Below are 13,875 nucleotides of genomic sequence, written 5' to 3'. Positions count from 1 at the left end.
TCACTCATTTTCAGAATTCTTTGGTTCAGTTTGGGCTCATTCTTGAATGGGTTACCAAACACTTGGTTCCTACTATTGCTCCTGGAGATCATCCTCCTGAGCTACCAGCCCAGCCAAACTCTGATGTTCCATCTCCTTCATCCTCATCAGATGACCCAGCCTCCTCAGATTAAATATGTTATTATTTCTTTTTGCTGCTACAAAATTCAGGGGGAGAATGATTATGTTTTTATTTATGTTATGTTTTATGTTTAGTGATTATGTTCATGATGTTAAAATTGTTGTGGTATTGCTGTGTTGCTTATGAACCCATGTTTATGCTTTGTTGAACAACTCTTTAAATTATTATCTAATTATCATGATGTCATTTGTATGATTAGAATCATGTTATTTCAACACTTTGGCATACATTTAGGGGGAGTAATGATTTTTAGATTTAAAAATTATTACACATATAATTGAGGGGGAGCATAAACATTTTATCTTTGTCTTATTTAAAATCATAATCTAAAGAATTTTGTCATCATCAAAAAGGGGGAGATTTTTGAGACAAAATCTCTCAAACGATTTTAATGATAACAAAATTACTTAAGAGATTATGATTGTGGTTAATGACTAACATGTGCTCTTGAGTGTATTCATTTAAGATAATAGGTTATTAATCATTAAGACAAAAAAAAGAAAAAAGTGATTCTGGCCTGAGGATGGAAAACCCTCGTGAGGATGGAAATTGCTGCAAGCGCGAGGATGGAAATTGCTGCAAGTTGAAAAACTCCAGATCTGGACAATCTGATTTCTCACCAGAATAATTGTGTTTATTCAAATGTATAACAATGTCAAAAATGAATAAACAAAGCACTCAAAAGTAAGAGTCAAAAGGTCAAAAGAAAAAGGTGAATATGGCTAGATCTAGTATGTAAAGGAAAGGCTAGCAAAAGTGAAAGCAACCTATCAAACATGTGCAAAGGTCATGTCAAGATCAAAGCATGTGCTGCGTGAGGATGGTTCTGCCTAAGCCTAACAAGCTGAGTGGCAGTTCTGTAATTTTGATGAAAACCTTGGATCCTTTGAAAATGAGCTCCAACGGTCATCAAGGGCTTGGATCTCTATAAAATGCATACAAGCTCTCCATTGGAAGACACACAACACACTTGCATAAAAAGATCAAGCATCTTAAAGCTTTCAAGAAGCAAATCACATCCTCTCTTATTACTTTCTTTGATCCTACACTATATCTTTGTATATCTTTTGAGAAAGTATTAAGTATCAATCACTCTCATTCTACTTTGTAATTTCCTAGTGAGTGAAGCTTGGAAATATTTGAAAATTGATTGTAAGCTTGGTGAAGCTTGATAATACACAGTTGTAATCATCCTCGGGTTGAGGATTGATCTGTTTTGAAAGTTAGTGAAATCTCACAAGGGTGGGAGGACTGGACGTAGCCATCTTTGGGTGAACCAGTATAAAATTGTGTGTGTGTCCCTCATATTCTGCTCCTACTTTTTTACTCAACTTAGATCTAACGATTTAAAAATCCCATCCTCGAGCTAGCCATCCTCAGCAAGAGGATAGTTTTTAAAACACTTAAAAATTGTTTTTAACAGCAAAATCCCTATTCAACCCCCCATTCTAGTGATATTTAGCTACAACAGTCCATATTATAATTTTGTTTAGATAATAATTAAAGAAAATTGATTTAAAATAATATCTTATTTATACAATAAATAAAATATTTATATTTTATTATAATTAATAATAAACAAATATATTTGAAATTGATAATAAATGTAGTACTTTTTTCTTCTATTTTGAAGTAAAATTTATTTGATCAAAAGTACAATAAATATTGTAATTAATAATTTGTATATATCTCGTATATTATTAATAGTGATAAATATTTATTTTGTGCTTTTTATGTATTAGTATGAAACAAAATTATCGAATGAAACAAAATTATCAAAGGAAACGAATTTCACATCTATCGGGGAAAATAAAATTACCAGTAACGAAATTATTAGAGAAAATGAAATTATCGGAAATAAAATTATTGGAGGAAAATAAATTCACAGAAAATAATAAATTACATTCCACAATCTCCCTTTGGTCAAAAATAATTGTCCAATAAAAAAATAAGTATGCTTTTTATTTTTTAAATTATAAATCAATTTTATGTTGCAAATTATGTATCAATCTTTGAGTATTTGAAAGAGCGCCGTAAAAGACCTCCTAATTTTATTTTTTAAAAGTTTATTACAGCGTTTTTTCAACAAGCGCTTTAAAAGTTTTATACAAAAAATTCCCTCCAACTATATAAAAGTGTCCATCCCTTTAAAATTTTCTCCAACCTGCTTCCAGATATAATAATAATAATAATAATAATAATAATAATAATAATAATAATAATAATATATTATTATTATTATTATTATGTGTTATTATTATTATTATTATCAATATTAATATTAATATTATTATTTAGAAAAACAAAAAAAGTAAAAATCCAATTAATATGTTAAGATCCTCCAACAAACACTAAAAGTGCATTCTTACTAAACCCCTCCACATTCGGTAAGTAAGCGTTGCATAAATTTTCTTTCTAAACCCTAAAAGCACAATTTTCTCCTAAACCCAAAATCTCATCTTGCTTTCAATCAATTGGTGTTGCTGATTTGCACCCACTACCACTCCACCGTGGATTTTGTTGAGTTCCATTCTTTTCCTATTTTCTGCATCGTAAATTAAGGTACGTTTTTGCCATACTACATTTATTTCCTTGCATTGCTTTTTTTCCTTATTTGTCCCTCTAAAGCTTCAATATATTTTAGATTCAAGCTCTATTTTGCCATCTTCCTCTTGAGAGATTATGTGAAGCGGAAGAAAAAAACTTGACTTTAAGTAGAATCTATAACAAAAGTAACTATACATGCAATCACGATGTCATAAACTAGATATAAAAAGAACTGAATTTATGTGTGTTTCGTATTTTTTTCATTAGATATATTTAGTTGTTCTTCTTATGTAAGTTACAAGGAACACATAAAACAACGTACGAACATTGTAAAGATTAACTATGTGTGTTTATTTGTTGTATTTCTTTGATTTTGTTAATTAGTTAAATAATTTTTTGTATAGGCTTATCATAATTTATATTATTTACTTTTTTTATAGTGGAGACAATCTTAGAGTTAGGTTAATACATTTTGTACTATTTATTGGCCATATAGTACAAACTCGTACAATAATTTATTATCGTACCAACTAAACCAACCTTAGGACTTTAACCCTTTAAGATTCCTAAATCGTTACAAGGATTCTTCATATAAATTTATTAACTATGGTAATTGATATTCTACTTATTTATCGATTAGAGAAATGGAAACTCCCGAACATCGCAAGTGGATGGTTAATAGGATGGGTCCTAATAAGAGAAGAGTAACAGATGAGTATATGATTGGTGTTTTCGAGTTCGCGCAATTTGCTTGTGCACAAGAAAAATTCAAAAAAGAAGGAAAGTTGAGATGTCCGTGTAAAATATGTAAGTGTAAGAAACATCAGTTAGTTGGTGATGTCATGGGACACCTTTGTATGAAAGGATTTATGGATGGTTACTATTATTGGACTAACCATGGTGAAAAAAGGCCTCCAATTCCGTCAGTGGTTTCAAACAACTATTACAAATGTAGTGGGGTTCGGGAAGACTTCAATGACTTTGAGCAAATGGTAATGAATGCAGCCAGATCGTCTCTTGGTACATATATTGAGCAACAAACAGATGACTGTGGAGACCAAATTAGGGAAGATCCTAACCCAGAAGCCAAAATCTTTTTTGATATGTTGAAAGCTGCGCAAGCTCCTTTGTATACTGGTTGTAAAATTATTCTAAACTTTTTGCTGCAATACAAGCTTTAAGTATCAAGTCACACTTCAATATCTCTGAGACTTGCTTTAATCAATGGATGGATTTTATGGGAAAGGCGTTGCCAAATGACAGTTGAATGCCTGACAACTTCTATCGTGCAAAGAAATCAGTGGAAAAGCTTGGATTGGGTTGCATAAAGATTCATTGTTGCCCAAATGGATGTATGATATATTACTTTTCTGATGATAAAAATCTTCGTAGTTGTAAAATTTGTGGTGAAGATCGTTACAAAAGCATCATTAGAAATGGTAAGGTTAGAGAAGTTCCTTTAAAAAAGATGTGGTATTTCCCTCTTATCCCAAGGCTTCAAAGACTTTATTCGTCAATGCAAACTGCAAGCCAAATGAGGTGGCATCGTGAGAATATAAGAGATCCAGGCTATTTATCGCATCCACCTGATGGAGAGGCATGGAAGCATTTTGATGAAAGATATCCCGAATTTTTGATGGACCCTCAAAATGTGAGGCTAGGATTGTGTGCTGATGGATTTGCACCATTCGATAAAACAAGTAGGACATATTCATGTTGGCCAATAATTCTTACTCCTTACAATCTTCCACCTTGGATGTGCATGAGAAGAGAGTTCTTATTCTTAACCATTATAATTCCTGGTCCTTCCAATCCAAAAGGGAAGATTGATGTGTACATGCAGCCACTTATAGATGAGAGGTGTTATCACAAAAATATTCAAGGAAAATTTTGGAGGGGCGTGGTCATGTTAGAGTAGTGTCGATGATGACACAATGTGTGCTTGGTTAGAGGACTTTAAGGTATTTGTGTGCTTATTAATTGTATTTCATTTTAATCAATAGTTCTGCATTATTTGTTATGTGTTGATTCAAAAGATCGAATCAACTAAAGTTTTATGATTGAATAATGACTTTTCTTACACAAAGGCGGAATAAAGTCTACTCCTAAAATTTGGTTGATGTTTGTGTTATCTGGGCATGTTTGTCTTCTCCTATTTGACTAAATGAAGATTTTGATTTGTATTGAATTGAATCATTATAAGCTTTTCAGTTAAGTTTATGATTTGTACAGATTTATACCAAAATTTCTGTAACCATGCCTCTATTTTCCATTTTTATAACAAGCTCTGTTTTTTCATTGGAAGTATTTTCATATGATTTGTGTGGTGCTGAGATGAATAAATTATTCTATTATAGTGCAATTTTTGATTTTTAATTTATTTATATGCATGCTTATAAGACAATTCTAACTTCCTATTATGATTATGTGTTTTAGATTACAACTTTTTTAAAAAGCATATTTCTTGAGATGTTCAGTTATTTTAATGTCTTTTGGACCTGTTCTTTATGTTTTATTTTAATACAAAAGACATCTTTTTTATAGGCAAAATACAAATGGCTTGAGAAGGATGAAGCAAATATTAAAAAAAAGCTTTAACAGTAGGGGATCTTTGGCCCTAAAAAATGCTTTGTTCAAGGTGCGTAATGGTGAGGATATAGGTGATTGGATCGGGGAAGAGAATTTAGAACAATTGAAAGCTCAATGGCAAGCTGAGACATGGCAAAAAAATTCTATGATTAATAAGCAAAATAGACAATCTCAAGTTGGACGCAATGTGCATAGTGGAGGATCCATAACTGCGAGAGAACATGTCAAAAAAATGGTTAGTAATCATATTTATACTAACATAATCTAATTGTTGGAATGACAATTTAATCATATTTATACTAACATAATGATTGTTGGTTACTTTTTTAGATGGTGGAATTGAATAGAGAACCAACCAATTTTGAGGTTTACGAGCGACTTCATAGGCCAAAAGAGAAACCAGATGAGTGGTTTAATGAAAAACAAGCTAAGATAGTTGTACGTATACACCATCCTTAAAGTAATGTCTTTACCAAATATAAATATATATATATATACACACACACACACACACTAATGGTAACTCTTTTTTTTGGAAATGTACCAAACTCTAATGGTTGAGAAACAATCTCATAATGGCGAAGGTAGTAGGCAATTGTCTGATAATAGTATATACATGGAATTTGTTGGAGGCATTAACAAGAAAGGACACATATTTGGATTAGGATCTCAAGCTGCAACTATCAAAACATTCATAAAACCATCGTCTACAGTTTCTGATGTATCATCAAAAAAAATTGCTGCTATGGAAGCTAAGATTGAAGCTTTAACGATTGAACTTGAACAAAAGAATCTTGAACAAGAAATGATTAAAAAAAAATGGCGCATTAGGAGCGGATGTATGAGAGTATTGTGCCTCATTATAATCAAAATTTTACACTTCAACCGGAAGGAGAAGGTGATAATGAAAATGAAGAGATGGGTGATGATATGGATGATAACCTTATGCACTGATTACTTCCATTTAGATATTTTGATAAATCAAATATTATTTGTTATGTTTTGAACAAATTTAAAGATTGATTGCATGTAGTGTACTGTTAATGTTTTTTGTGTGAAAGAGTTATATGAACTTTTATGATATTGTTGTTAACTTGGTGTTGATATAAATATAATTTTTGTGATAATCTATATATATAGTATGGAATTCAATATTTAAAAATTGATACTTAAATATTCAAGTAAAAAATAATTATAGATAGATTTGTGAGAGATTAATAAATAAAAAAATTGTAATATATTAGAGACGGAATATACATTTGTCTCAAAATCCTATTGGAGACGGTAGTGATATATCCTTATCTGACAGAGAGGGACATACTCTGTCTTTGATTAGAGACAGATGATAAAATTCATCTCTAACATTTTAAAGACGCGAAAACCAATCACGGAAACATGTCCGTCTCCAAATCCGTCTCTATAGTGTGTAGAGACGGAATTTATTAAATTTAGAGACAGATTATATCTGTCTCCATTTCCGTTTTTTCTAGTAGTGCGACAAAATATAATTTTAGTTTGATCAAAGAGTTTCAATTAAGCTTAAGTTAAGTAATTTTAGAAAAATTATATTATCAAATAGACTATAAATTAAAGTTTTTAGAAAAATTATTAATTTCAACTTCTAATATATAAGATAAATTATACTCTCATCTAGACATGTCAACACGCACATCCTAATCATTCCTATCTTAGTTGAAACATGCCATTTTCCTAACAAAATGGGGAATGTGAAATAATATTATTAAGTATAGTAATGATTAATCTACAATTATTTCAAAAGTAATTTAAACTCTATCATTTAAGATTATAATGTTGAACATTTACAACTACATTACATGGATTTAATCAATAGTCGGCTATTATAGAGACTTTGTTTTTAAGGTAAATGAAATTTATATTGTTGTGATTCTCCTATGCACAATAGTGTGCGTATACATACATATATACAAAATTTCGGATGAATATACATACATAAAAAATATATAAGATTGATTTTGTGGCAAAGTTAGAGAGTAGAGTAATAAAGAGGTTATACGTTTCAATTCACACTCAATTAATATTTTTAAAGACAATTCAGAAATAACATTTATACTCAAAAACTACAAATTATAACTTCAAATTAAAATAATATAATATATAATGTAAACTATTGAAAGAAAAAAACTAATTACTATGAAATTCTTCATTCCTTGTTGCCAATTATGGCTAACAACACTTGCAACAGTAGTACTAATCTGTTGCCAATTAAGGCTAACAACATTTGCAATCAAGAAGCTCCATGTGACCAAAATGGTGGTAGGAATCGAATGTAAAACAAGACTTACTTCCATAGTTGATGTTGCACTTGATAACAATAGTAGGAATAAGGTCTGAAAGATGTTATTATTATTCGGGTAAATTACAACACGACCAATCAGGAATTGAAAAAATATAACAAGAATGGAGAGAAATAACTTGACAGCATCGTAATGTTCTTCTATGAATTTACCACCATAAGACGACATCTTTAATGTTGGGAAGGGAATCAACAGCAAATATAATATCAATGAAGCTGTGACTAATATCTCCCAACTATTCTTGTCAAGTTGAATTGATAATATCTCCCAACTATTCTTGTCAAGTTGAATGGATCTATATATATATATTCTTTAGATTAGATACATGAGTAAAAAATACATGATTCATTTTGCTTATATAAAAAATTACACACACGAGTAAAAAACATTAGATTAGATATACATTTTCCTTTTTGTCAAAAAAAAGTATTATGATTATTTTTTTGTTTAGAAAAAAACTTACCTAATTTCTTTAAGTGTTCTTTGTATAGTTCTTATGTAAAATTCATTTTTAATGGTTATAACAAACCTTGAGAAATTATGAATTTAATAAAATCAAGATTAAGTTAAAAATCATATGAAAAATAACTCAAAATGCATCTATGTTTGGTCATTTAGTTCAATGATGATGTATAGTGTAAAATATATTTTATACAAATAGTCAATTCAAATAGTAGTAATAAGTTAAAATTATTAATAAGTTGATAAAATGAATTGTTTCTATTCAATACATGAATTATCATTTTTTTAGAAATAAAAACCACAAAACATAGTAGAATAGCTTGAAGGTAAATTAATGAAAGTTATTGAATACCTTGACTTAATTGGATCAGATGACTTAGATTCTTCCATCAGAATTAATTGATCTTGGTTGCGTTTTTTCACTAGAACAATAACAATGTATAATATTTATGTTAATATGATTGATACATTTCTTGAATAATAGTACTTGGTCAAATTACTTAATTTTCTATGCTTTTTTATTCAAAGTAAGCCTACATTTTAAACTGATAAGTAGGTAGAAAAAATAGGAAGTACGTGGTGACGAGGCAGTCAAACAAATTAACTTACTTTTTATTTTAACCGTCTCAATCACGAATTTTTGACTGCCACAATCTTTCTTAATTAACTTATTTCCTATTTTTTCTCATCACATTTTTAATGATAATCCAATATTCTAGCTATCCTCGTTTGAATTATTCCAACAAAAAGAAATTGATTAAATAAAAAAAATTACTTTGCTGTTGCCTATCTATCTGTTTAAAATATATCTTTAATTTGATAAAAAGAGAGAAATAAAAAAGCATAGAAAATCAAGTGATTTGATGAAGTCCTAATATTCAAGGTACTCCATCTCTTTAATTTAATGTTATTCTTTTTTTATTTTAATTACTTACTTGCAATTCTAAACGATTATATAGAAATGTATCAATCTCAATAACATGAATATTTATAAATTGTTATTGTTATAGTGAAAAAAACGCAACAAAGATCAAGTGATTCTGATGGAAGAATTTAAGTTATCTGATCCAATTAAACTAAGGTATTTAATTAATTTATCTTCACGCTAAGGTATTATTTCTAAAGATAATGAAAATAGAAAATGATAGTTGATGTAAATAAGTTACAAATCAACTATTTGGATTGATGGTTTGTATAAAAATATTTTACACGCATGACCATTGAACTAAAAGGCAAAATTTAGATGCATTTTAGATATTTTTTTATGGTTTTTAACATAATCTTGATTATATTAAATTCATAATTTCTCAATGTTATATAGAAATGTATGAATCATATTAACATAAATATTATACATTGTTATTGCTATAGTGAAAAACGCAATGAAGATCAAGTGATTCTTCAGATGGAAGAATTTAAGTCTTCTGATCCAATTAAACCAAGGTAATCAATATCTTTAATTAATTTACTCTCATGCTATTGTCTTTTGTGGCTTTTATTTTAAAAAATGATAATGCAATGTGTATTTTATACTATGTATCTAATCTTGAAAACATATATAATACAGGTCCATTGAAAGTGAGAAAGTTATTCTAAGTGACGAAGATAGGTATCTGATAGTGGCCACAACATCAATGATATTATGTTCAATATTGATTATCTTCCCTACATTAAAGATGTCTGGCGTTAAATTCATGGAAGAACACGACATTGTTATCACATTATTTCTCTCTCTTCTTGTTATATTTTTTCAATTCTTGATTGGTGCTACTACGATTGATCGTCCAGCTAACGATAACATCTTTTCGATTTTATTCATATTATTGCTATCAAGTGCAACTTCAATTATGGAAGTTAGTCTTGTGTCGCATTCGACTTGTATCGCCATTTTGGTCTCATGGCTCTTCTTGATTGCGATCGTTGTTCGGGTTAATTGGCAAAAGATTGCAAATGTTGTTCGAGTTAATTGGAAAAATATCTCTAGTTATAATATATTAGATATATTAGTTTCACAAGGAATGAAGAAATTCATACCAACTATTTGTGTTCTTTCTTTAGTTTGCGATATTATTTTCCTAGTGCACATTTTTAGTTCTTAATTTTGTTTTCTTCTTCTCTATAGACTACTTTGGAATTTTCTTTATCTTAATAAAGACATTGTTTATGAATGACAATATTGCTTTGAATTGATTCTATGTATCGGAAAAATTCAGCTTTAATTGTTTGTTCTAATTAATTTCAATATGCGAAACCTCGTTATTATAATTTTTTTAGATAATTATTAAAAAAATTAATTAAAAAATAATATCTTATTTATACAATAAATAAAATATTTTATATTTTATTATAATTAATAATAAACAAATAAATTTAAAATTGATAATAAACAAATAAGTTCCCTAATCTCAATTGATAGCATCAAAATTTTGAACTATACAACTATGGTATTGCTTTCACTTAAGAATGAGGATGAAGTCTCACATCATTGTGCCCGCCACATGGATGAGGATAGGTGAGAATAGAATATTAAGTTTCAACAAGTTATTCTATTAAGTATTTATTTGAGTATTTTAAATTTTTGTAAAATGGTCTTAAAGAAAAAGCGATTTTAGGAAAGTGTGATTTGGTTTTCTTATGTTAATCATAAAATTTTCACCACTTTTTATACTCAAAAAATTAATCACTCAAACCACTCATTAAATACAATAATAATTGATATCAAAGTAAACCAATTCTGGATTTTTTTTTTTTGTAAAAATGTTATTTTTCAATGTATAGAATCACTTATTTCTAAAATATTTGAATTACTCTCATTTTCTCAATCAATTTAAGCTTTTGATTTTTAAAAAATGACTACCTTACTCACCAAAACATAACATTTTCATTTCAATATTGTAATTAAACCCAATTAATAACTTTTTATGTTGTGAAGAAGAAGAAAAAATATTATTTCAACGGATACTATATTATAATGATATAAATTGAATAATACTTTTTAATAAAATAATAATTTGCTATTTATATAAAAAATATTTATTTCGATCATAACAAAAAGAACATGACAAATTTAAAAATAATAACAAGTTCAACTATTTTAGTGTATTAACATTTACAAACTACAAAAGCATATAATAAGATAACTAAGGTAGCAATAATGTAGTTGAAGATTAATTTTGTCTACTTTTGATTTGTTCAATAGGAATGGAGCTTCAACAATCAACCCAAATTTCAGAAAAATAATTTACTAGGTTATATATCGTGTTCCTACATCTATTTTTCGTAACTGGTTTTTTATTGTGTTCCATAAATCCGACTTACAAATTATGTTTTTTTATGGACGATGCAAATAAAAAAACAATGAAATTTGTTTTTAAAATTTTGACTATTAAAACACTTAAATTAAATTTATAGTCAAAATTTTGACTATTAAATTCTTTTAAAGATATTTTTGTTCATATTATAACACGTAAATTAAAATATATTATAAAAATTATTATCACATTAATTATTCATTAATAAAAAAATTTATCAATATTTTTTTTTTATAACTATTTTACATATATATAACTTTTTTTTACCGTATATAATATGTACCATATCTTAAATTTTTTTAAGAAAATTATATATATATATATATATATCACATTACCACTTGTGCTACGTATATGGATTTCATAGGACTCGATTCTTGTAGAAAAATAAGCGTGAGTAAAAAATTCTATTCAGGTTGGATTAACAAAAAATGTCCAGTGACAGAGGCTTAATAGCGTAAATAGTTATTAAATTTTTATTTCAATTTAATAAAATTATTAAAAGCTGTGCATTTGATTCTGAGATTAAATAAATTAACTTTAAATAAATTAATTTTGTAAAAATAACTTTTAATTAAAAGTAAGTTTAATATACATTAATTTATTTATCTAAAAGTAATATGAACAATCAATTTCAATGTGAAAATAACATTTGGAATATATGTATATTGAAGAACACAAAGAAGCATGGTTAAGGCTATACATTAATTTTAGAGGGTTGTTGTGACACACTAAATCTTAAATTAATATTTAAATTTTTTATGACATTAAATAATGAAATTCTTTAAGAAAAATATATAAACTTTAAAATATTTTTAAAAGGTAAAGAGTATCACGTAATCACTTAATATGTCACATTAATTTAAAAAAATTTATCAACTTAACCACTCGAAATCATAATATTAGACAACAAAATTCCTTTGAAGTACACGTAAATAAGTTTAGTAATAAATGCAAATATAATCTCAATCCGATATCACTATCATAACAAGAACTCCCAAAATAAAAGACATGAAAACATGACATTAACACAATGCATATAATAAGAGTCTTCAAGACAATATGGCTTCCGACACTATAAGGATACTAGTCATCACTTGCAGCTCGTTTGCGTCCATCGCAAACGCCAAACAACAAACAACAAGGGATGAGCTTCGAAATCATGTAATAAATACAATAAACGAGGAGAACACACAAGTAGTCAAAATAGCACAAACATGAGAAACATTCAAGAACATAGTATCAAAAGTTAATCTAAATCAATCACAATAAAACAGACACAAGGATGAAATGTTATGCATGTCCTATACTCTATAATACTTCTTCATCATTTGGTACCATTCTACTATGAACTACTTGGTTAGGAGATCTGATATTATGTCACTGCAGGAGTGGACGAAATATTCATGAATGGCCAAGTCTTCATAGATCCCCTCAGCTCAACCCGAGACACATATACGCGACAACTGAGGTACTCTTGTGTTGCATGGTGGCTCCTGGCCTTAGGGAATAACTCACTAATCCACTTAGGAATTTCCCACCAGAGATACCTCCAAAGTCTATCAGTCTTACCTTACAGTTCGATTGTAGCCATCCACGATCAGACTCATTCAGATGTACTTCCCAGAATCACTAGGTTTGTCAGACCCTCCCTATATGATGACAAAATAGTCCTCACTCTAAAACCTACAACATCTATCCCATACTTATTCGATTACCACAACTCAACAAGTCTTAATTTGAATTCACAGTATTAATCATAATTTACATCTTTATATATGTATATCAGTCAATCGCAATAAAATCTCAATATTTTGTCTAGTAAATTCATAAAACAAGAGCACTCAAATACATATCATTCATACAATAACAATTAGTATAAGATTCCATAAAATCAATATCATGCAATCTTGATATAAATTAATTCACAACAATTCTATAGGTTTCTAAATTATATTTTAGTCATCATTGTTACCATTCGTATGATATTAATTAATTATTATTAGGTTCGACTGTACGTAGTAAGCTCCGGATGAATCTTTGGGAACTACGACATTCTCGTTCGTCCCACGTTATATTATACTCATAAAATCGAAGCTTCTCTCACTCCTTACCTTGATTGAAGATTTTTCTCAATGAAGTCGATCCGCTTATTTAATGTGTCGCGTCTTCACCAACCACTGTCTCCCCTTGGTTGAAGATTTTTTCCAATTAAGTCGATCCGCTTATTAAATGTGTTGCATCTTCACCAACCATTGTCTCTATTAATCTGTTGAAGTAATAAAACAACACAACAACCAAATACAAATTTAATTACTTGCTAAAATAAATAAATAAATTGCATATTGTTTGTACTATCATCCATAAATATATTTAGTACTATACATATTTATGATTATATTAATATAGGCAAATGGTTTATTATTATTATTATTATTATTATTATTAT

At 28.4% G+C, this 13,875-nt stretch overlaps 1 long non-coding RNA gene across 1 annotated transcript; it reads left to right on the top strand.

Moving 5' to 3' along the window:
- The first annotated feature begins 9,071 nt into the window (after positions 1-9,071).
- LOC101500847 (uncharacterized) lies at positions 9,072-10,215 on the top strand. Its single transcript, XR_012163902.1, has 3 exons — positions 9,072-9,196; positions 9,487-9,558; positions 9,683-10,215. It is a non-coding gene; the product is annotated as an uncharacterized lncRNA (long non-coding RNA).
- The last annotated feature ends 3,660 nt before the right edge of the window (positions 10,216-13,875 follow it).

This window comes from Cicer arietinum, chromosome 7, assembly GCF_000331145.2.
Source record: "Cicer arietinum cultivar CDC Frontier isolate Library 1 chromosome 7, Cicar.CDCFrontier_v2.0, whole genome shotgun sequence".
NCBI classification, from domain to species: domain Eukaryota; kingdom Viridiplantae; phylum Streptophyta; class Magnoliopsida; order Fabales; family Fabaceae; genus Cicer; species Cicer arietinum.
The sequence above is the reverse complement of the archived record's forward strand: the minus strand, read 5'-3'. Positions and strand labels throughout refer to the sequence as shown.